We start from the raw sequence: 26,085 nt of genomic DNA on the forward strand, positions 1-26,085 counted from the left end.
AACAATGCAGCATGACAAATAAACTCCTCTTGTTATACAGTAATAGAGCTGGTTCAAAATGGTTTTACACTGACAATGCAACCTTTGAACTAGAAATGCCACTTGGGATTACATTGATCATTTGAAAAAAGTTCCCGTTTAAAAAAAAACATTTTGGATTTCTCTGCCCACTTGAGAGAGAATGTGGCATTTTTCCCACCAAAACTAAACAGAAATTTGATCATTAAAAACATTTGCAAATAAGTTTCAAGAATATGGGGGAAAGTGGTTTCTTCTTCAATTTTCATGACCCTCTCCACCCCCGCTATTTTTGACCAGTTCTAATTATGAATAAATGTCTGTATGTCCATGAATGATAACTATGTCTGCTACTGAAACATTTACAAACAATGGCTCTCATCAGGAGCACTGAGGTCACATTACACAGAGAAACACCCAGGCCTGAATTAAATTAATCTTTAATTCCTGCAGACTCCCGGTCATCCTGGAGGATTGGCAATGCTCCTCCAGTTTCCTGGGCCACATCCGTGTCCCCACCTAATTGATCCCTTCCTCTGGGTTCCTGGGGGAAGCGTCTGTCCTCCATGAGCAGGTCTCCTTCCCCATTCTCCAGGGCTGGGTCTCAATTCCTGTTTCTGGTTCCCTGGGCCTGGGCCCTGTCCCTGTCACGCACTGCGGGGAGCACAGATTCCTGTGAATCCTGCGGACTTCCAGGCTGCAGGGAGGGATGAGTCAGCAGCTTCCTGAAGACGAGTCGCGAGTAGGCAAACGCTTTCCCTCTACCTTTCCCAAACCCACATTCGTATAGTGAGACTAGCACCCCCACCACTGCCACCACTCCACGCACCATGAGACGATTCCAGGACGCTGGCTCTGAAACTAAAGAGAGAGAAAGGCCCCATGACTAAGGGAGTCCATTAAATCATCCCACTGCTGCCATGAGGATCCCAGAAGATGAAGACATTCCTGGGATACAGTAAGAGCTGAGTTGGGTCGTGTGCACATGGTCACCACTCAGAGCAGAGGGAATGAGATCTCCAGGCTCATTATCCCCATCGGCTAACGTGATGGAGGGAGAAAGGTGAGCCCGGCAAAGCAGCCCCTGTTCCAGAGTCTGGGAACTGTGATTTTTAAGATGCTCCGGGATGGGGTCCCTCAGGTCTTAAGGTTAGAGGGGATGGTTAGGATCATCTACTCCAGCGTCTCCTGAAGCGTGGGGAAGGGCTAGCCATGGTGGGAAGGGTGGGGTTTGAAGATGTATACAAGAAAATGGGGGGTGGGGTCGCTAACACATTGCTGATGGGTGAGGGGTACGATTGGTTTCTTTGCCTTGAGGAGGGGGTTCAGCTTTTACAAGTTTTGGGAAGAATAATTTAGTCTGAGCCCTGGCATAACCCAGGCCAGAGAACGTCGCCTTCTGATTCCTGCACCCAGTCCAGTGATTTATGGCACTGACTTGGCATTGAGAGGGATTTTACCATAGGCTGAAATCCAGCTGCAGAAGGGAAAGGGCATTAGAAGCTGAAAGACCCCAGAAGTGGCTCTGGTTTTCTGCTCAAAATAACCACCCAGGGCTGACTTTCCCCGGCCAATGCCTTGCAGTCATGCACCCAGCGCCTAGTGAGTTCGGTGTGCAGGCAGGCTCCCAAATCCAGACAGCGGGCACTTCACATCCGCTTTGCCCTGGCATCAGGGACTGCCCTGAGCGCCCATCCTGCAAACACGTACGCACCTGAGCCCTCCCACTGCGATCCAAGGCTACTCCTGCTGATGGAGTTAAACACGTGGCTAAAGCGTTTGCAGAGGTTCCAAAGAGCTAAGGCTCCATGTAAAATGAACATTACTTCAGTTATTCCTATCTGGGGTTGATGAGATGCTGCTGCCTGCCCCCTCCCTTCACAGCTGAGTCTCCCACCCAGTGGAATTCTCCAAGGAACTTCCCACTCCAAGAGACAGAGGTGCCTGAAGTGGCCATTAGCCTCTTAAGTCCCTTTGTGAATCCAGCCCTAACCGTTCTTCGGGACAAGTCCTCAGCTCCCTGCAGCTGTCCTGTTACCCAGGTTGCACGGTGCAGGTTTCCTCTCACCCATCAGACTTTGTTTTTAAAGGAAAGCTGAGATGCAGGAGATCAAGGTGGCGCTTCCAATGAACAAGTACCAGGTCACCGACCCCATGGGATTCAGCCTCGTATGGTCCTTGCTCCAGACCCCCTAACTCTGTGGTTCTCAAGCAGGGGTACATGTATCCCTGGGGTAAACAGAAGTCTTCCAAGGAGTAGGTCAACTCATCTAGATATTGGCCTCGTTTTACAGGAAAGTTAGAGATGAAGGACAACACCAGAGCCAAGCCTCCCATTAGGGTGAGGGGGAGGAAACACTCACCCATGGGCCTTTCCTTGTTACAGGGACCCACAGTGACACGGGCTCTCTCTCACTCTGCAGCTTCTCAGGCTCTGCTGATGGGAACAGCTGCGGGTGGATAAAAGGCAGCCAGGTTCTGTCTGAGACGTGTGCCGCGGAGCTCAAATGGATCTGCCAGAAAGAAGCGGCCCTGATATAAACAGTGCAACTGAAGATCCACATTTGTGTGTCTGTAATGTGAAGTACCCGCTGTTCAGTCTCCTGGGTAGGGCCCTACCAAATTCACCCATCCAGTTTGGTAAATTTCATGCTCATGAGATTTTTTTAAAGTCTTTTAAATTTCACAGTTTTAGCTATTTCAATCTGAAATGTCACCCTGTTGTAACTGTGTGGATCCCATCCCAGAAGAGGGTCGGGGGAGGGGAGTCTCAAGGCTATTGGGGGAGGGGTGTCACGGTATTGCTCCCCTTACATCGGCACTGCTCCTGGCAGTGGTGCGACCTTCAGAGCTGGGCTCCCGGCCGGCAGCCACGGAGCTTTCTGCTGCTGGGGGAGGTTCCTGGCGGTGGCTCTGATCTGGCCCTGGGAGCAGCCCATGCAGGGGACGAGGTCCTGTTCCTCCCCAGCCCAGCCCGAACTTGCATCTAGAGCCTGGTACATGGTAGGAGCCCCTGCCCGGGATGCTGCCAGCCCTGCCCCTCCCCCGTTCCAGGGTCCAGCACTCAGAGGTTAAAAGGGCCTGGAGCTGGCAGGTGGCAGGATTCCCTCCTGACCATCGCGCTCTGGGCAGTTGCCCACGTCACCCACCCATAAGGTTGGCCCTCCCCCGCCCCCCCAGCAGCTGCTGCTCTTTTGCCGCCCAGCTCTGAAGGCAGCGTAGACATAAGGGGGGCAGTACTGGGACATATTTCCCGCCCCCCCCAGACAGATTTCACAGGGGAGACCAGATTTCACAGTCTGTGATGCATTTTTCATGGTCATGAATTTGGTAAAGCCCTACTCACGGGGCGGGACTGGGGCTTTAGGCAGAGCAGAACTCTGGGCGGTGCTGGGACTCAGGTGCCCCGCGCAGTCACAGTTCCTCTTCTCGGTCCTCCTCACTGGGCTGGGGCCTTGGGGTGTAATTTTTAACTGCCCCAAACCTGCAGTAAGTTAATACCCTGCAATGCTTCCCAGGGTACCCAGGGCTGGGAGGCACCTCGCCACCACCTGCCCTTTGCCTGAGGGAGCCTTGTCGGTGCCTGCCAGGGGTCAGCTCCCCCACTCCACTGGCCACACGCACTCGCTGCTGGGCCTGCCGTCACTGCAGGGTAGCAATAGGCCCACTCTGCCCTCAAGCCCTCTGAGCATCTGTCTGGAGCGTCCAGTCCCTGGTCCCCTGTGCACTGGCAGGATTCACAGACTCACTGTTTCCAAAGGAACAGTAACATCCTCAGCCCCAGCTTACCAGGTCCAGCTCAGATCACTGCTCCACTTAACACACAGCGCTGCCATAGGCTCATAGTGAAATCACCCCTCAGTTCAACAAAGCCAAGAGTCAAGTGGAAGTGTTGGAAACAAATGGTTACATATAACAAAGTCATAACATGTGTTCTAGAGCCTAGACCGAACTAACAAGGTATTCTCCTCTCTAACCAAGTACAGCTTATCCGAAATCCTTGCAGCACTTCACAGCCAGGCAGGCTCGGACCCTTCTTTCTTGAGACATGCGTGCGGTCAGTTTGTCTCCAAGGGGAAGGATCCAGTATGTCTCTGCACACCGAGAGAGATCAGACCAATCCTTTGTCTTTATGCTTAAACACCACAGATGGACACACACACAGCCCCCTGCTGTTAGTTTCTTCCTGTAGATTTCCCTTTTTTGTGGATTTTGCACTCTAATTTTACACCTGGCTCAGTGGCAAAGAGACATCCTACGGCAGGCACAGAATACACAGAGGGCCAGACAGGGAGGTAACCTCAGTTGCCTCCTGTCTGAAAGGAGCATCTGGCATACATCACCTCCCATGACCTGCCTTGACTCCAAGTCCTTAAAGGCATCATTGTCAGTCTAGAGACACAGCTCCTTATATAGTATCCGTACAGAGGTCTTGCTCCGATTATGGTGACCATTGGGCTACTGGCCCTTGATACAGACCTCACATGCCCCCTTTGGTGAACTATTCTGTAGACCACTGGTTCTCAACCAGGGGAACATGTACTCCTGGCCGTATGCAGAGGTCTTCCCGGGGAGACATCAACTCATCCAGATATTTACCAAGTTTTAAAACAGGCTACATAAAAAGCACTAGCGAAGTCAGTACAAACTAAAATTTCAGATAGTGACTTGTTTACACTGCTCTATCCCTATACACTGAAATGGAAGTACAAGATTTATATTTCCATTGATTTATTTTATTATACGGTAACAATGAGAACGTCAAACATTTTTCAGTAATAGTGGCTGTGACGCTTCTGTATTTTTTGTGTCTGATTTTGTAAGCGAGTAGTTTTTAAGTGAGGTGAAACTGGAGTTTCGCTTTTTAAGTGAGGTGGCAAATCAGACTCCTGAAAGAGGTACAGTCATCTGGAAAGGTTAAAGCGACTGATGTAACAATCAGACCCAGGGGATTCCTGGAAAACCTTCTGTGCTGCCTGCCACTTGGCACCAAGGGGTCCCTGGGTCACATACATCGGTCCCCCAAACTCCATCTCTGGGCAGGCTCAGTTCCTCTCTCCTGCAAGGAGGGAACTGAAGCCAAGGCCGTGCAATAGCGCTGTCTGCAGTGTCTTGAGAGAGTGCGCGCCAACCTCAGGGCAGACTGCTGGGAACCAGGGCACAAATCCAAACTGGCTGAGAATTCTAGACCTAGATTTCACCAACCAAACATGCAGGGTAACCTCCTCCGGCATCCTTACAGCCTAGCCATGCAGTCCCCTTGGGTACTCCGATCTGTCTCGCAACCCAGGTGAGCCTGCCTTTGAGAGACAGATGGTCTCTCACACTCAGAATCACAACAGTATTCAGGTTACTCCCAGTCCCACAGGCCCAGGCACCCCAGGTGAACTGCACCTTAGACATCACACCAAAGACAGCGCATGTAGCCAGTCTTATTATATGACAATTTATTAAAAAGGAAATAAGATTTATTTACAAGGCTAAAGAGGGTAAACATACATACACAATGAAGCTACAAAGTTTCAAAAGGTAACAGAAGCATCTATAGCAGACATGGGGACTTTGGCATGACCTGCCACCTGGTCTGTCTGTGTCACACCTACCCCCTCCCTGCCCTTTTCAAACCCACTGGGCTCCAGGAAGGGAGAGAACAGACATTTCTCCTCTTGCTCCTACGTTCCAGGCCCTAGGTGTCCCACGAGGAGTGTAACAGGGGGTCTACTCCCTTGGCAGGTACAGCGCTCTTAAAACTAAAAATGGAAAATTAAAACCAGTTTAAAACATTCATGCTTTTATCCAAAGCAATATCTGGCAACAGCAAAAAAAAGGAACTGGTGGTGTAAACCTGCAAACTTCAAAATCAATTGGGTTTTCAAAAGACCCCAAAAACTGACCCATAAAAAAAACTTTGTTAAAAAGTTCCTGGGCTGGGGGGGGGGAGGCAGTGGCGCGGGAATGTAGAACATCCCCCCATAGCTCTATTCCAGACCACCAAATGGGAATGATGAATATTTTTCAAAGATTCCATACATAATTTTCTAGAGTAAAAAGCTTCTGTGGGGGAATGTCAGGGCAGCAAAAGCTGAGGCTGGTGCCTTGGCTCAGTTAGGTAGAGCTCCTGGTCCAGCTGAGGTAGGTTAGAAAGGCTGGATTTGAGCCGTTCCACTGGCGGAAAAAGAGATGGCATGGGTGGGGGGACAAGATGTGCAAATAGCATCTCTGGTTTTCACCTAAGTCCACAGTGCTCTGCCCAGTGATGCACAGAGCATTCCCCGATATTCTGGAATTGCTCAGATGTGATCTTGTAAAGAGATCAGCCCGGCTTTTCCGGGACTAATTCCACAGTGCTCTCCTTACGAGCCCCCTACCACGGCAGCCTCCTGTGCCTCTGTAAATGCATCAGGTTTGGTGCAGATCCAGGGTCTCTCACTGCTGCATCGCCAGCTGCTGACCCCATTCACATCGTTCAGATACGCGCAGTCTCCTCCTCCTCCGATCGGAAACCTGCAAGACAGAAGCCAGGGAGCTGGTGTCAGGTAGGAGTTGGACATTTCCCATCAGTCACAGGCAGGGAGAGACGCTCTCGCACTCACAGCCCCTGCACTCACTGCTGCACTCACAGCCCCTCACGATTCCCCTTCCTGCACCTGCCACAGGCCCCAGCTAGAAAGGGGGCAGTGGGGCAGCAAGGCCAGGAAAGGTTCGAAGATCAACTGACCTCCATGGAGCATTTATGCCGGGTGGGTATTAACCTAGTTCCTACTCTCCCCCCCACACACACCCAGCTGGGTCTGGGTGGGCCCCTGCAGGCCCAACCCACCCAAACTGCCCCGGGTGCAGGTTCCAGGTGACTCTCAGCGTGGCGAGGAGCAGGAGTAATGCTGCACAGAAGAGCTGGGTCCAGGGCTCCCTGGACAGTTTACATTAGCTCTCAGGCCAGAGGCCTGTCAGGACAGGCTGTATTGCAGGGGGCGGCTGGAGTGAAATGCCAGCAGCACAAACCCAGCGGCCATGGGGTGACCCCAGCCACTCACACAGAGCTTCCCGTCAGAGCTGGAGGCCAGCGCTTCCCACCTGGGAACAGGGTGGGATCCAGGTCCACAGGCAAATCCTTCCCCATGGTCCCATCCTGGCTACTCACAGTAGACATGTGCTCGGCTAGGAGAAGGACCAGCACTACTCTTTGGGCAGGCCGGGATCTCCCTGCCCTCAGGCCACCAGCCTCTGGCTCGGGGTGAGATCTGTCCCAGAGAAGGGAGAGCCCAGCTCACAGCCACCTGAGCAGATGGCTGTGGGTGGCTCCCCCACCAGCATCACCCCAGACGAGCTCTGAGGGGATGGCAATGATGCACCCAGAGCCTTCTGCTGGGGCGGGCGCCCGCAGGGTGGCAGATTTCAGGGTTAACACCCCACTGAGATGCCTGTTTACCCAGTTCCGGTAAATTGGCGTCACATTAGCTATCCTCCAGTCATCGGGTACAGAAGCGGATTTAAATGGTAGGTTACAGACTACAGTGAGTAGTCCTGCAATTTCACATTAGAGTTCCTGGGACTGGTGACTTGTTACTGTTTAGTTCCTCAATTTGTTCCAAAACCTCCTCTAATGACACCTCCATCTGGGACAGTTCCTCAGATTTGTCACCTAAAAAGGACGGCTCAGGTTTGGGAATCTCCCTCACATGCTCAGCCGTGAAGACTGCTGCAAAGAATTCATTTAGTTTCTCTTCAATGGCATGGTGTCAGCTGCGGTGTGGACAGACCCCAAACAGGCCGGCTAACAGATGGGCTCATGAGGCAATCACAAAGACAGACTGCTGCCGACACCAGGGCATCCTTGCTGGAATATGTGAAAATATCTGACTGGGATCAAACAGGTCATCAACTGACTTGTTTCCTAAGCCTCCTCTGGGCACATTTTCCAGCTTCCCATCAACCGCAAAGGGCTCTTTTAAAAATGCCATTCAGCTGTAAGTACCTAAGACTGGCCACATGGGTCAGACCAATGGCCCATCTAGCCCAGTGTCCTGTCCTCCGATACTGGCCAGCGGTAGGTGCTTCCGAGGGAATGAACAGAACAGGGTCAGTATCGAGTGATCCATCCCATTCACACCCAGCTTCTGGCAGTCAGATGTTTATGGACACTCAGAACATGGGGTTGCATCCCTGACCATCCTGGCTGATAGGAACTGGTCGAGCTATCCTCTGTGAACTGATCTACTTCTTGTTTGAACAGAGTTATACTATTGGCCTTCACAACATCCCCTGGCAACAAGCTCCACAGGTTGACTGTGTGTTGTGTGAAGAAATACTTCCTAATAACGTCAGCCACACTATCAGAGGCTAGTTCACCTGTACATCCACCAATGTGATATATGCCATCATGTGCCAGCAATGCCCCTCTGCCATGTGCATTGGTCAAACTGGACAGTCTCTACGTAAAAGAATAAATGGACACAAATCAGATGTCAAGAACTATAACATTCATAAACCAGTCGGAGAACACTTCAATCTCTCTGGTCACGCAATCACAGACATGAAGGTCGCTATCTTAAAACAAAAAAACTTCAAATCCAGACTCCAGCGAGAAACTGCTGAATTGGAATTCATTTGCAAATTGGATACTATTAATTTAGGCTTAAATAGAGACTGGGAGTGGCTAAGTCATTATGCAAGGTAGCCTATTTCCCCTTGTTTTTTTCTTTCCCCCACCACCCCCGCGACGTTCTGGTTAAACTTGTATTTATGCTGGAAATGACCCACCTTGATTATCATGCACATTGTAAGGAGAGTGGTCAGTTTGGATGAGCTATTGCCAGCAGGAGAGTGAGTTTGTGTGTGTATGGGGGTGGGGGGTGAGAAAACCTGGATTTGTGCTGGAAATGGCCCAACTTGATGATCACTTTAGATAAGCTATTACCAGCAGGAGAGTGGAGTGGGAGGAGGTATTGTTTCATGGTCTCTGTGTGTATATAATGTCTTCTGCAGTTTCCATAGTATGCATCCGATGAAGTGAGCTGTAGCTCACGAAAGCTCATGCTCAAATAAATTGGTTAGTCTCTAAGGTGCCACAAGTACTCTTTTTCTTTTTCCTTTTGTTTGTGTCAGACCTGCTGCCTATTCATTTAATTGTGACAGGTTTCAGAGTAGCAGCCGTGTTAGTCTGTATTCGCAAGGAGAAAAGGAGGACTTGTGGCACCTTAGAGACTAACCAATTTAGTTGAGCAGAAGCTTTCGTGAGCTACAGCTCACTTCATCGGATGCATTCAGTGGAAAATAACAGTGAGTAAATTTATATATACACAGAACATGAAAAAATGGGTGTTTAAAACTATTTATCCCCCCCACCCCCCCACCACCACCACTGTTCCTCACATGCTCTTGTAAACTCCTAGAAATGTGCTGGAAATGGCCCACCTTGATTATCACTTCAAAAGATTTTCTCTCTCTCCCCCCACCCCACTCCCCTGCTGGTAATAGCTCATCTTAAGTGATCACTCTCCTTACAGTATGCGTGTTAAACACTCATTTTTTCATGTTCTGTGTGTATATAAATTTACTCACGGTTATTTTCCACTGAATGTATCCGATGAAGTGAGCTGTTAAATGTTAAATTTAATTACATTATGGTCACTATTATCGAGCAGTTCAGCTACATTCCCCACTTGGACCGGACCCTGTGCTCCACTTAGGCCTAAATCAAGAATTGCCCCTTCCCTTGTGGGTGCCAGGATTAGCTGCTCCAACAAGCCGTCATTGATGGTGTCTAAAAATCACTTCTCTGCATCCCATCCAGAGGGGACATGTTCCCAGACAATATGGGGATAGTTGAAAACCCCCATTATTATTGGGTTTTCTGCTTTTGTAGCCTCTCTAATCTCCGTAAATTTCACAGTCCCCATCCTGGTCAGTAGTATATTCCTGCTGCTAGATTCCTATTCTTCAAGTGTGGAATTTCTATTCTGAGAGATGCTAGGATACAGTTGCATTTGTTTAAGATTTTTACTCTAATTTACTCTATGCTTTCCTGGATATGTAGTGCCACTCCCCCGCCAGCGTGACCTACTCTGCCGTTCTTTCAGCGCTGATGGTCCAGGGTCAAACCCTGCTATCGGATCAACTGGGGTTTGGTTATTTGATCACACCCACATCCCACTGAAATCCCTCTTGGGATGTCGTCTGGGCCATCTCTATTGTACCCCAGTTCTCACGGCAGCCCCAGGCACTCAGCGTTTGTGACTATCAGGCATCTTTAAAGCAGATGGCCCCACTAAAGCCAGACAGATCTGAAAGCTTTGGCCAGTCTCCCAGCAGACAACACTTGCTTCCACCCATCACTAATACACAGAGTACATAGCACTGGCTCTTGCGTCGGCCTGAACTCGCTATCTCAGATGCCAGGGACCCAAAGCCCAGGGAATTCACAGAGGACTTACAGGTTGTTGAATTTGGTGCCATTGGCCCATTTCCAGAGCTGCCCAGGGTCCCTCCAGAGGCCAATCCAGTGGTCAAGTCTGCCTTTATAGCGCAGCAGGACAGGACAGGCTGGTGGAGCAATTCATAGAACGGTGGAAGCTGCTTGTGGGACTCGGAGCGGTTCGTGGACCGGCTGGTGGAGCAGTTTGTGGGATGGCGGGAGTTGCTTGTGGGGAGCGGAGCGGAGCGGAGCAGTTTGTGGGGCGGCTGGCAGAGCGGAGTGAAGGCCTATGGAGCTGTGGGGCGGTCAGCTTCAGATCATGTAAGGTGCCCCTTACCTCTCTTCTCTCCCCCATCTCCACCCAGGTTAGGAGGTAAAGCTCTGCAGATAAACTTTTGAAATCTGGGGCTGCCCTGACCAGGGACAGAGACTTTTGGGTCATTGGACTTTTGGGACTTTGGGTGATTTCGGGTTGCTGGACTCAAGAACCAAAGGGAAAGAGCATGCCCCAATTTGCTTGGGGCGGGTTTTTTGCTCATGGGTTGTGTTACGAATCCTGTTGGTGGTGTTTCCCCAACATAATGCCACATTGTTTCTCTCTGTTATTAAAAGGCTTTTTGCTACACACAGACTATGTGCTTGCGAGAGGGGAAGTATTGCCTCTTGGAGGCACCCAGCGGGGGTGGTATATATTTGTCCCAGGTCACTGGGTGGGGGCTCGAGCCAGTTTGCATTGTGTTATTGGAATGGATCCCCTAGATACTGAACCCGGCCCTTGTTGCTGCCAACTGTGACGGGCAGAAGGGTTACAAATCCCCTTGTCATTTTATATCTTAATGCAACCCCAAAGCATGGAAGGCTGGTAACAGCTGAAGTGTTACCAGTGAGGCACAGGCACCCACTACTCCAACTCATTTGCTCAGTGAGTCTGCCTCTGTGATCAGGTTGTCCGGAGTCTGCTGTGTGACTCCCAGAAACTCGGGGGACACAACAGACCGTCATTATGCCTCAAGATGGTCTCTGTGCCTCACACAAACTCTTCTTCCAGAATCCCCTTTGAATTTCACTCTTTATCCAAAAGCAACATGCCCATCTGAATGCAGATCTGTATGAACCCTCTTACGAGCAAACTTTTCGGTCTCTTTTCCTGCTTGTGAATGGTCTGTGAATCAATGAGAATTTTCCTAGAATTGTTCATTGTTTAAAATTGTTTGCTGAACATTTTTAACAAGCCCCTTGGAACTGGTGTGGTTTTCTTCTCTAACTGTTTGAAGGAATATTCCTTCCTGTATTGGGTAATTGGAATTCAGTAGTTGGTTTATGTGAGTGGTGATCTAAATCATATGGCTTAGCTTCCATTCCCTAATTGGATGGCCAAATTTTTATAAGCAGGAGGGTTGCCCAAACAAATAACAGAGGGATAGACAGATAGAGGAAAAGAATTTAGGAAAAGAGCTAGCAGGCCTAGAGAATTTCAGGACACTTTAAATCTCTTCCTGTTTTTTCATGCAACTTAGGCACTTTTGAAAATTTATGCTGAATACTTAAAAATAGCTGGGGACCTTTCTGAAGGAAAGAATCACTGAGCCAAATTTATTAGCTGCCTAGCTTATTTTACATCCAGTTTTCTTGTGTCACAGTCACTCCAGATAATTGCAAGTACATGCAGTCATATTTGATGTGATGGTTCTGCTCAGGTATTTGTCTAGCTACGCCTCTGGACGAGGGGTTTGGGAAGTTGTGTATTCTTATATACAAAAAAAACCCCAAACCCTATATGCCTGCCATGTATAGAGATTTATATGCAATGGGCTCATTTTATGTTACATCCTCATTTACTAACCACTCGCTCCATGGTGCTATTTGTGAAAGGTCCATTTGCATACTTGATCCATTTCATTTCATTCACTTATATGAATATCAGTAGGAAACTAATGGAAGAATGAGGCCATATTTTGAGGGATGATGTTTATTTATGTGGACCAGAGGCCTTCATATCTTAGAATCATGCTTAAAATAATGTTGAATTGAGTGTTTTCCTTCTGAGCCATTAAATGGATGAAACTATGATCGATTCAGATAATTGTGGGAAGTGCCATTTTTATTTTGATAAAATGTTTGCAAACTCTTCAAAAACATTTTCGCTCAGCTGTGTCTGAAACCCTCCCTGTTGCCCGGAGAAAGTTGATTCAGTGCCAGAAAGACATGACTGCTTTCTACTCGGTTCTGTTTTTTCTAGCAGCCAGCCTTTCCGGTCCACTGTCGCCAGTACTGTAAATTAACACATGCACAAATTGTAGCAGCAGATACTTTTATTAAATTGCTTGTTTACTGGGGCCATTAGCTACAGCCACCACATTTTAAAAAAGCAGTATGATTACAGTTTTATTCTCGGTCTTCTAGGAGAATGAAGAAAGCTACTGACCCTAGCTTTGACTCTTTCCCAGGCCTCAATAGCTACTAGAATCCAAATGATCTTGCATCTAGTCCCTAATAATATGAAACATTCATCACCTTGCTCTCAGTCACTTCAAAATTCACTTTGTTCAGTCACTGGCGGTATACTTGGACAGAAATGAAGCAGTAGGGCAGCATGCCTGTCTGGTTTACCACTAGATTACAGCAACATTTATTGTGTATGAAACACTCCCATGTTAAAGATGTTCACACCTGGGATGACCCACACATGTGAGCTTCAAGAGCCCTCACCTCTCTCTCATGTGGTCGTTTAACTTCCCTGAATACATCAATGAAAACCTGTGGTGGTGAGGAATGCATCTATGAACTTCTGCAGTGCTGAGGCAATGCTCTTTAAAAAGAGGAAAGGAGAGACCAAACTATCAAGTAAGGGTGCATAACTAAACCCTTGAGAGTCCCGAGGAAATATTAAAAGACAGAGAAGAGAGCAAAAATAGTAAAACTTATAGGGAGATTTGTTTCCAGATTTGGGTGACTGATGACTCTTGTGGTGTCAATGGGCTCCCAAAAGAGGGCAGAAGCGATTACTCAATACTATACTATACTGTACAGAACAGTGAGAAAACCTAGTACTTTAATCTGAGAGGATGCTGTTACAGTTGCCAGCAATAACTGAGCAGTGTGGTTTGGATGGGGGTTAGATTTCCAGTACTGCTTCTTATTTCAAAATGGGAATAAAACAGCATAGCTGTCAGAATCCTTAAGGACTACTTGAAAGCCAAAAATGTAACAACCAGGTAGATGCAGTTATAAGTAGGCTATCTAGAATACAATAGAAAGAAATTTCCCCCCAGATAATAGGGATTGATGTAGTTCTTGTACTGGTGTAAAACTCCTTTACCTCCATTATTTCAGTGGAGTCACTCCTGGTTTACGGTGGCATGAGATTAGAAGCAAGCCCTAAGCATAAAGTAACATCAGAAAATAGTCAACGCCCCTGCACTTCAGAGTCAGTTTAGTAACACTGACTTTTTTTGGAAATGTGTAGATTCTGACTCAGGATAACCTCTGTTGTATGAATCAGTGTGTTGCGTTGATATTCAGAGCCAAAATAAATCTAGTTTATGAAATTCTCCTTGAGCTGAGCAGATATTACAGACGGCTTGGACTATCTCTTGCAACAGGCAGAGGTCAGGAATTAACTGGAAGATGACTTTGTATAGTATTTGATATTTGCTAACTTATGCACATCTAGTACTGAGCTGATATTGGATATGACATATGCTTTATAAAACAAGGTACTTATATTCAATCTTACACCAATGACAGTATAATGATCGGTTGATTTCTTTGACATCTAACCAGTTTGCGAAGTATAACGTACATCTGAGAAAGTGTTGTGAAAATATCCCAGTTTGAATATCTTTTGTTGTATTTGCCTGCATTCATAAGTTTTCTGACTGGTATGTTGGCAAATGTTAGGTGAATGTTGGAGACAAATATTTTATTTATAATGGTTCTTTCTTTGCTTGCTATCTAGAGCTCTGAACACCTCTGTGGAGGGATTAGTGTTAAAGGGGCAACTGGCTGAGCACACCCTACTTGCCAGGGAAATGGTCTCCTTTTATGTTTGACAGCATACAAGTGGAGAAAATCAGATAAAAAAATAACAAAATACTCTTGCTGGAAGGTTGCAACATAACTACTTTATTTATTAGAAATCAAAATGATAACACAGGAATCCCAAAACAGAGCGAGGCAAAGCAGGCTGCTCCCTAAACAGAGCACCTCACTTTAGATAGCAGTCAGTATGCAGACAGCCAATTTGACTCAGATCACACCCTTCCTTACAGATCCTCGTAGCCTGCAAGCAGGACCAGGAAAATCCCTGACATTTAAAGTGATAGCTTACAATTTTAAAACCGTTTTTATATGCACTACATCTCCTTGCAGGTCTGTGTAAGGCTAGTACAGAAGGCCACTTTTGGACAGGCTGAGGATGGGCTAGAAAGGGACATTGATAATATTTGTATTAGAAAAATGTCTGGGGACCCCAACTGAAATCAGGCCCCCGTAGTATAGTCTGTACAAACAGACTAAAATAATTCAAAGAGACAAAACAGACAAAGGATTTAGGGGACATAATACAAGCGTAGAGGGAGCAGAATGATGGTCTAGAGATAATATAATGTCAAAAATCCTTGTTCATACAGATCCTGTGAGCCCTGGTGCCCCAGGCAACTGCGATTAAGGGGCTGCGACAGTTATCGTAATTCGCCTACCTAAGCATCACTTACATACAGTCTGAATATTCACCCTTCATGAATAGACCGTCTTTTTGTTCTGTAGTTGTACAGTGCTTGTCCCAATATGGTCCTTGTCCATGGCTACAAGTTATATATAATATACCTGGCTTCACGCACAATCTTATTGGGGCACTAAGTCTGTGAACAGAGGTCACCTTACCTCCTTAGAGATCTTTCAAAATAGAAAATATGCACTAACATTTTTAAGCATGGGTGTCTAGAGTCAGGTGCATAAATCCAAGTTTAGGCACCCAAGTTTGATAATATTGGCCTTGATTAACCTTACATTAAAAAAACAATCACTGCAGAAGGAGTTTTAAAAATTAATAAAAAACAGAATGCTATACTTGTAGAAAATTATACAATGAAAAATGTAAATTAAATGCACTTATGACTGAAAATACAAAGGTAGATGAAAAAAAAATCACAATTTTATGAAAAAAAAAGGAGGAAGGAAAAACAAATGCTTTGCATACCAGATCAAGGAACAGATGCAAAGATCACAATTTAGCTCAATTAAATTAAAGACACAGCTTTACAATATAATACACACTATGAAAAGTTATTTGTCAGACAATTTAGGTAACATAGAAAATATTGCTAATTTACAAAAAACTTGGCCATCCTACAAAGGAGCATCTAGATAACCCAACATGATGCCATGGTTATACTATACAATTTAGGGAAAAAATATGGAACCGTATTTGACAGACATATTTAATGTTGTCTAAGGCCTCAATTCAGCAGAGCATTTACATATATCTTCAACTTTAAGCACTGGAGTAAATCCATCCCTATTTAGCAAAGAACTTAAACACATGCTTAAAATTAAGCTCAGGCTCAGTGCTTTGCAGTATAGTGATGGACTTTTGTACTGAAGCTAAACATTTACATAAAGTTAAACATGTGCATAAGTGCTTTGCAGAAATGAGGCGCAAGACATTAGGACCTCCTATGATGTTAGCATCTATTTCATTAGAACATACAGATGGAAAAGACAAGGATCATATTTAGAGACCTATTTTGTTTTCATGTCATGATCCAGCAAAACTTTTTAGCACATGTTGAACTTCAAACATGTAAATGGTTGCAGTGATTTCAACAGAACTACTCATATATGCTTTGTTGCATTGGGGCCGTATAAAAGTAATGGCAAGCATCTAAGCAACCAGGATAAAAAACACTTTAGGAAATAGTACGTGAGGATTAAAGGGGCTTTATATGCAATGAAAAGTAGATATGATACTGACAACAAAAAAGCCCTGAATGTTTTCCATTCAATCTGAAAAAGAAAACCTCATTAGTAGCTCCATCCTCATATGCAAAGAAAGCCTTTGATTGGGTGGAGTGGAAATATTTAGTTCATACTTGGAAAATATGCAGCCTAGTGTCTCATACCTTGATTGGAGAAAAGGTATGTGTAAACACCCAAGATTTAATATATTTTGAGTGGATATAAAATAATGAAATATGCAGGTTACATATATATATTTCCAATAAATCCAGTTATTATCCTCCCACATTGAATTAATGTATGCAATTTGTTTGGATAACTCTGGATTTTAAATGAACTATGGGAAGATTAAAGTATTGGGAATCTCTATTCCACAGCCTCTTAAAAATTACTTAGAATTGTGCTTTTCATTTAAATAGGCAAACTTTTCTGAAAAGCACCCTGGTGTGTAATATATATCTCAATTAAACCTTATATCACTTTTGAATAATATTCTAGGATGCAAGAATTACTAGAAGCCTCTGATTACAAAAAAAATGAAATTAACATTTTGAAAATGTTCTTGCAAACCTTAATTCTTTTTAAAATATTTCCTATAGTGGTGCCTGAGTCAACCTTCCCAAAGCTGCTACAATTTCCTACAAGGCTGGATTAGTGAATTAATAATATCTAACCAACCTCTACCAACCATATGAGAAAGTGACAATCTTTTAAATTTCTCTGTCCAAAATAAATTTTAGTCTAATATCTATGACTCTACAAACAAAATTCAGTCTGTACTTCATACTTTATCCAGGCCATCTTCTCTATACAATTTCTCTAATTCTAATCTGTTAGTATAGATGTCATGAAATTAGTGATTTTATAGCAGAAGTATCTGAACTACCCAATAATAAATTATTTCTGAATTCAAATATTCATCAGTGTTGTATAGTTTTCATTATCGCTTACTGCTGGCAAAGAGAGAGGACATTGATTCAGCAGAATCTCGATTAACACATCATTTGTAAAAGCCAGGGACATTCTAATTTAGAAATAGCTTAAAAGCATATGCCACACCTATGCCACTGTGTTGCTATATGGAATCTCTTTGCTAACTATAGGAAGCATGCATATGATTAAGAGTTAAATTGTGGCATTTAGCCGTTGCCCCAAGTAGGAAAGGGTACAGAACTAAAGTGAGAGAGGGTGCAGAATCTTGGGGAGGCATTGTATATCACCACTGGGAGGAACAATTCCTCCCCAAACACTTCAGTGAGCAGGTGGTCTGCACCATCCTTCAGTATTGTGCAGTTTGTTCCCAGTGGTGTGGCTGGCCCACTCCTCCATAGCCTTACCTACTTATCACTCTGTGGGACCCTATGCGCTCCTGCGATGGACTAAGGGAGTGCTCCTTGCTCTTATGTAAGTGTAGGAACTGTTGTGACAGGCCCTTTATGCAAGCCTTTAATGGAGAGCCTGTCATAACACTTTATGGGACAGACAGTATGTTCCCCCTCCCCAATAAATTAGAATGCTGCAGTATTTAAGACAGGTATTTCTCGCTAAGGTCATCTACAGGATTATCTTTTTTTTAAATAAAGCTAAGTATTTGAAAGATAAAAAGTGATGGGATAGTTTGTGCTAGGAGAGTAAAGTTTTCAACGACATCTGGCTCCTATGAATTTACACAGAAAGTGTTATGTTCTAGGTACATAACATTGTTTAGTTGGACTGGGCACTCCCCTCCTATTTACCATTAAGGTCATCAGGAGGGAATCAGAAAATTTTCCACATCCTCTGTCACTAGGTTGCCTCCCTCATTCAATAAGGGGCCCACACTGGTTCTAATACACTTTGCATTTGAGCACTTCCCGATTCCCAAAACACATTATACTGCCACAATGGATCTAAGTGAAAGTCAAACAGTGTTTTGGGTGGCCCACAAAGGTTTATTGGCTAGAGGTAATGGTATGAGTGGAGCAGAGAAAAAATTAAACTGGGCGTCTAGAAAATACATTCTAACAGTGAGATCTACTAGTCTGTTAGACAGTCTCTACAGGGAGTTGAAGGCCCCCAATATTTCAGTCATTATCAAATGAGACAAAAAAAACTTGCACACATAGTGTAGGGAAAAATCTTATACTGTCGCAGTTGTGGCCAAGATAAACTAATTAGAATTTTCCATATCTACTTTCTGTGCTATTTTGGGTGAAATGAACAATTCGAATCTGTAGCATAAATTTTGGAACTCAAACTCTGCCACTTTTATTTATACGGACTATTCATGGAGCAAAGTACTACGCAAGGAGTAAACATGGTGGAATCAGGCCCTTGATATACAAAGCCCTCAAGATATATCTTTGTCTAGTATGCTGCAAATTGGAAGATATCAAGCCTAAGTATTCTAGTGGTGTTATTGCATATAGATTTCTACTAGAGGTTTTTTTTCCTTCTGCTTTCAGTACTTACTGAATGGCATAAGGAACAATGTAAATGCACACAAACTGGAATAAAATAATAGGTAATTCACTTTACTTAATCTAGTAAACAATGTGATATAAATAGAGGAAGAAAAGTCCTATGTACAAATAGGAAAATGTTAAAAGCGTTAAGATAGCAGGAATAATTGTAAGCTATTGAGTGCATTTAAAAAAAAAATATTGATTTAATATGCCCATTCACAGAAGACTTTCAATTTGACATAGCTGGATACATAACGGACATACACACTTTATCTGGCTGCTAACACTGCTCAACTGGGAAAATAAAACTGTCAGTGTCACTTACAATTAAGGTAGCAAAAGAACAACTTAATTGAATACAGAGCAATATACAAGCTTAGTTGTTCAAGTCAATTTATTGTTAGAAGTGTAGGTCTGGAGCTGCTTTCGTTTGTGAACATGGCTAACAGGACACTAGAGAATGTCTGAAACTTTATTGATAAACAACAGCAAATAAAAAGACAACTTCACTGACATGATTCAGCAATATTTCAATTTCTACATGGTGTGCAAAACCATCTCAGTGCTTCAGTCAAAGCAGAAGTCAGCCTCATGATTTAAAAAAACAATACAACTCTGAACATTTGTTTAATAGTACAGTGGGAACAGGTACTAGAACATTGTATAACTGAGGTCCGGAGGCCATAACTTTCTTCCTTACGAAACCTCAATGCACACAAATTGCAATCAGTTACAGAAAGAAGTCAGCATTAATTCCTAGTTTAAGAGGCATCAAACAATGATTTACCAGAATTGATTGAATTAAAATGAGAATATGTTAAAAAATAAGGAGTACTTGTGGCACCTTAGAGACTAACCAATTTATCTGAGCATAAGCTTTCGTGAGCTACAGCTCACTTCATCGGATGCTGTGGAAAGTGTAGAAGATCTTTTTATATACACACAAAGCATGAAAAAATACCTCCTCCCACCCCACTGTCCTGCTGGTAATAGCTTATCTAAAGTGATCACTCTCCTTACAATGTGTATGATAATCAAGTTGGGCCATTCCCAGCACAAATCCAGGTTTTCTCACCCCCCCCCCGCCCCCACACAAACCCACTCTCCTGCTGGTAATAGCTTATCTAAAGTAACCACTCTCCTTACAATGTGTATGATAATCAAGGTGGGCCATTTCCAACACAAATCCAGGGTTTAACAAGAACGTGGGGGGGGGGGATAGGAAAAAACAAGGGGAAATACTATTAATTTTATTTTATTATGATTGATGGCACTGGTAGGGAGGTGGTGGAATCTCCTTCCTTGGAAGTTTTTAAGGTCAGGCTTGACAAAGCCCTGGCTGGGGTGATTTAATTGGGGATGGGTCCTTCTTTTGAGCAGGGGGTTGGACTAGATGACCTCCTGAGGTCCCTTCCAACCCTGATATTCTATGATTCTATGGTAGGCTTTGAACTTGCTTAAAATTATAAATATATCAATAAAATACTGTGTTTGATTTTATAAATATACTAATATATAATAAAATACTGTGTTTGATTATACATATGTATAATCAAACAGTATTTTATTATATATATAGTGGCTAGGGAAATTAAAGTTCAGAGTTACATTTGAATCACTGAAAAACATGGATTTTTTTGGTTTTTTATTTGGAGAATTTTGGGTTTTTTTTAAAATCACGAAAAACTAGGATCGCTGGTTATAGCATTGTGAGACTGATTCCACAGTTAAGGCTGAATGGATCCTGGCCCTACTCACGGTGAATAGCACCTTAGCAGGCCCATTGCTGTGACTCTTTGAATAAGTGAGCAAGGGTGGCAGAATCTTGCCCATCGTTTACATGAGTCTCTTTAGGGGAAAGGGAAACCAGGACCAATACTGTGTGAATCTGATTCAGGGCTCCATGGATGATGGTGTTTCCCCCACCCTTCCAGAACTTCTGTAACCTACCTGAAAAGCGAGCTGCAACCTGGAGTCCATGTAATTAACAACAGGACAAGTTTTGCAAAAACTCCACATATTAATAAGATGAATTCAAATGTCAAATAGTCTTGAAATAAACAGGTAAGACATCCAACCAGTTCTCCCTAATTATCCTAATATTTTAGAAGGGCACCTCCCTTTTGCTAAAAAGGTTTTGATTTACATCTTAGAATATATGTAAGGATACCCATTAAATAGAACACACAGATTATGGCCTCTCTACCCAACCAAACTATGAATGGAGAGAAAATATAGGCCAGGATATTGAAAAATCCAGCGCATTTTTCTATTTCTGCTCCCAGCCTACCAGGTAACTTGCATCCAAGATTATTATTTATTTTTTTTAAAGCTGGCCCAGGAGCTCAATGAACTGTACATTTTGATTTCTGTAAGTCTTGGAACAAAGACGACAGATAAATGCTGTGCCAATATTTTTAAAAGGTGAAGAGGAGGACCCAGGTAATTGCAGACCTGTCAGCCTGATGTTGATCCTCAGCAAGATAATGGAGCAGCTGATATGGGACTTGATAAATAAAGAAATAAAAGGAGGATTATGAAACTAACACCAACCAAACTAAGTTTATGGAAAATAGATTGTCCAACTCTTTTCATGGTATTACAAGTCTGTCTGATAAAGTTAACGGTGTTGATGAAAGATATATTTTGAGTTCTGTGAGGCATTTGATGTGGCACCGTGCAACATTTGCTTGCTGAATGCTAGTGAATTGCATCTAATGTGGGACGAAACAAAGAAGAATTGGGGAAAATCGTTTTCAGGGTTCTGAGAAATGCTGAAGGTGAGATTAACACTGGTAACCTTTTCTGAGATCTTCCTAGTATCACCTTATAAGCAAAAACAAGGGGAAGACTGATACTCGAGACTAAATGATATAAGAATGAGTGTTTTCTGTTCTTCATAACGAGATTAGATGGCCTCCACTTAAACAGAAGAGGTACTAGCCTACTGGGTTGTAGATCATTAAGGCTTGACAGGTGAGCTTTATATTAATTAGAGAGGGAAGGAGAAGATCTGCGTCACTCAAACAGTCTAGCATGTACTTCCAACTTGCACAAGAACAAAAGATAATCATTCTGCAACATGGGATAAGAATAGAAAAAAGGTTTAATGTATTTGTAATTGCAAATTGTATGAGTGATAAGCAAGAAGAAGATAGAAGCGATATGCAAATAGAGATTGTGACCCAACAGGCATAAGTGAAATCTCATGGGCTAATTCTTACAAATTGAGTGTCAAAAGCTGTATGTTTGCATAGCTGGTGTCACTTTGTCAAAAACAGGTGGCTGGGAAATTATACCCCCTTACCCCTCCCAATGAAAACAAAAAATCAGTGAAAACACTTTTCTGGGGTTGTTTGTTTTTTTAAAAATGTTCTGAGATTTTTTTGGGTTGTCATTGACAACCTGAAGACTAAATTTTTAGCTGATGAAAATATTTTGATTTGGGGATTTTTAATGAAAATCCCAAAAGCTTTCTACAAAAGTGAATTTTTTAACTAAAAATGGATTTTTTTAAAAGAAAAAAAAAAGACATTTTCTGTCAATCTGTAAAAAAATTCAACCTGATGTGGCAAATACTTTTGACTGTAAGTATGAGAACATTTGTATAAGGGAAGTGATAAAAACTTTGGATAAGTATACAAAGAATGAATTACAAAAGGAAGAACCAGAGTGGATACCTGAGACAAATTCCAAGAAATTGAAATGAGCATGATCAATACCCACCCTGTGCCCCGCCGGCAAAAAAAAAAAAAAAGCCCATTCCTGGATCAACTCTCCAGGAATTGAAAATGGAAAGATTCCGTATTTTTCATGGGGAAATTCACTAACCCAGATATTTGTGGGGTAGCACTTGCACATGTCTGTCCTGCAGAGAAGGACTGTTGATGTGAACTCGGACATAAGAAGAGCCTTGCACTCAGAGGGAGAAGGCTGTACAATGCCAATCATTGTGCAGGACAAATGTAAAAACTTTTAGGTCCTGAACAAGATACCGATGTATTCAGGAGGAAGAGGAACGCTTTGCACAGAACCAAGAGAAGTTATTTAAATACACTTAATCATTCTAGACTCCATTATCCAGAGACAAGCACAGTTACATTTCCATATGTAAGCATGTTTTCAGGACCACGGGTTACCTTACAAACCTAGCAAAGCAGACTGCTTGCTGTAGCAGGCAAAACAATGGCTAACTCCAGAACCAGAGCCAAAGAACAGATTTATTTCAGCATAGGCATAAAGTCCCAAACCACAGTGATCAGCTGAGGGTGACCAGCCAGTGAGCTGACCAAGTATTTACAGACAAGGATATATGCAGCAAAGGCAAAGACAAGTCTCAGTATGCTCTTTTATACCCAAGATACTACCAGACTTTTATCAACACCCCTTGCTTCTGACTTGTTACATAATAATGAATGCTCTGTGACCAAATATAAGATTCCACATTACAACCTAAATTATAAAACTTGTTTATCTACTTATTACAATGAAAAGAACTACCAATCTTAATATTTGACAGGGATTTTCTTGGTTTATTTTGATTATATTTGGCTGGGTCACCGTGACATTTCGTTGTAACTTCATCCTTGTTCTGTACCGAAATATCAGGGACATTTAAAGAGTTGAACGACAGGATACATAGTAAGCCAAATGGCCATGTTTCACCTAATCACTGTCTCACCTCCTTACACTATATAAGAGGGCCCCTGTTGGAAACTTTCCTGCAAGAAATCTAGCCTGGATTTCATATGGAACCATTCTAGGCTGATAAATCTATGTTTTATTCTTGCACCAGTGTTCAGCTGACCTGACACTCCAAGAGGCTGTCATTTGAGGACACTCCGAGTCTCTCATCCCACTCCAGTTCCCACTGGGGCTCTATAGGAGGGGAAAATGATGGTCATTTGGAAGTTTTGGTAACTTAATGTGTTTCAGGGATTGGAAAGCGAGGGCTACATTTCCTGTTTGATCCCAGAAAGAGGGGGTAGTCCAAACTCTGTCAGGGAGAGGGCTGATCATGAAATAACTTAGTGGGAGGCATTTAAAATGAGGTCTGATTTTAGAGAAATAATATATATAAACTATGCCTACTCAGTGGGATGATCTGGCCCCAAGCAGGGAGGCTAAACCAACCAGAGATTAAGGAGTCTGCTACAGCCTGGACCAACACAAGTGGGTCTTTTAGCTCAAGCAGAAGAGATTCATGTTTTAAGATCCAGTGGTCCCATGTTTGATCCCAGCTCCTGACAACCAACTCAGGGGTGCTGGTGACACTTCAGAATGACTTACGGAAATAAGAGTGTATTTTAAAAGTACTTTGCAAAATATCTACAGCACCTACGTAAGGAGGGAGACAGGCAACACAGTGGTGCAGGAAGAGGAGAGTTTTAACCAAAGACAATAGCAAAACTGGCTCTTATCAATTACCATGGAATCTTTGGGGTCTGATTATCATTTGCACTAAAGGTTCTTTACACTGTAAAGGAGATACATAAAGTGGGTGTAAGTGTACACTAGTATAAATGAGAATTAGGCCCTTTGATGGCTACTCAGAGCAGACTGGACTTTTACTGGGGCATAGGGGGATGCATTTCCCCTTCAAGAATAAGTCACATAGAACTCAGTTAATCTCCTTCAGCAGGAAGAATGAAGGGCAACAAAATTAATGAGGGGTATGTAACAGCTTCCCTATAAGGGTAGATTAAACAGACTGGGATTGTTCAGCTTGGAAAAGAAACAACTAATCACCAGCGATGTGGAGAAAGTGAATAAGGCAGTGTTATTTACACCTTCACGTAATATAAGAACTGGGAATCGCCCAATGAAATTAATAGGCTACAGGTTTAAAACAAACAAAAGAAGTACTTCTTCACACAGTGAACCTGCAGAAGTTATTACCTGGGGATGTTGTGAAGGCCAAAAGTATAATTGGGCTAAAAAAAAAAAAAAAAAGTGTTAAATAAGTTCATGGAGGATAGGTCCATGAATGGCAATTAGCAAAGATGGTCAGTGATGCAACACCATGCTCTGGATGTCCCTAAGCCTCTAATTGCCAGATGCTGGGACTGGACAACAGGGGAAGGATCACTAGATAATTGCCCTGTTCTGTTCATTCCCTCTCAAGCATCTGACATTGGCCACTGTCGGAAGACAGGATACTGGGTTTGATGGACCACTGGTCTGACCCAGTATGGCCGTTCTTAAATTCTAAGTCTAGAGTTTATCATAAGGTGGGATTTAAGCCAATGGCACCAGGTGTTTCCAACCTGAGGTTTAAATAACTGTAAGCCATCCTCCAACTATGAGATGGCTCCCTTCATGTGGTGGGAATGGAGCACAGAACCTCATTTTTTTGGGCTGCAGTCTAAGAAACAGTCCAATCAATTTTATTACGCACAGCCAATTCACTTCTAGTGTGGGAATCTGCTTACCAACTTTTGGCCTGATGTGAATAAAAATGGCAGCATTATAAAAAAAAAAAAAAAAAAAAACCCTCAAAAAGGCATTTCTTAATAGTAATGCTGAAAGAACCTAGGACACTTAAATATAACTACCCTGTTGGGCACCATTATTAAGAGTGAGATAAAACAGACCTTTAGAAAAATAAAGTAGGACGTAAAAGTGTCTTTATAGGAAATTATTATTACCAAATACACACAGAATGTAACCTAAGAGATTTTGGAACACAAAATCCTATTTATTTTTCTTCAGGGTTCAAAGAAAGGCACCTGAAGATGGCAATTGAAAAGCTCTCCCCAGGAGTTAAAATAAACAGCAAAGCTATTGTTCTGAGGCAGATTATATACTTGAACTGCCTATGACTTTCTTCAAAAGTAAACTCCATTGTGTGTTGTTGTGGAAACTGTTCAGCTTCCGATGGGGCAGAGTGGTAAGGTATCAAGCAGCTGCAGCTTTCAGTATAGCACAATTAGAATTGAAATAAAAGCTGCTTTGTCTTACTTTGATCATTAAAAATTAAGATTAATGCATTCCCTCGCTGATCAGTGACAGACACATTTTGAACATAAATGCAAAAAGAAAAATGTTCTACCAGTTTATCCAGAGCACAAAATTAAGACAGGAAGATTCATTGGAGGCTCAGAAATAGAGGTATTTCAAACTTGTTTTTAAAAAATATGTATTTCCCAAATGTATTTCCCAAATGCTTCTACAAGATTAACATTGGTATAAAGTGGCTGTGTGTGTGTATTATTGCTATAATTACTTTAGTAGCATTAAGTATGGTTTATT

General features: G+C 43.3%; 1 long non-coding RNA gene across 1 annotated transcript; it reads right to left on the bottom strand.

Moving 5' to 3' along the window:
- Nucleotides 1-6,485: 6,485 nt before the first annotated feature.
- Nucleotides 6,486-10,528, bottom strand: LOC144274685 (uncharacterized). The gene is made up of 3 exons (XR_013347913.1): nucleotides 10,452-10,528; nucleotides 8,368-8,449; nucleotides 6,486-6,522 (listed from the first exon to the last, which is right to left on the bottom strand). It is a non-coding gene; the product is annotated as an uncharacterized LOC144274685 (long non-coding RNA).
- Between the last annotated feature and the right edge of the window lie 15,557 nt (nucleotides 10,529-26,085).

This window comes from Eretmochelys imbricata, chromosome 14, assembly GCF_965152235.1.
Source record: "Eretmochelys imbricata isolate rEreImb1 chromosome 14, rEreImb1.hap1, whole genome shotgun sequence".
NCBI classification, from domain to species: domain Eukaryota; kingdom Metazoa; phylum Chordata; order Testudines; family Cheloniidae; genus Eretmochelys; species Eretmochelys imbricata.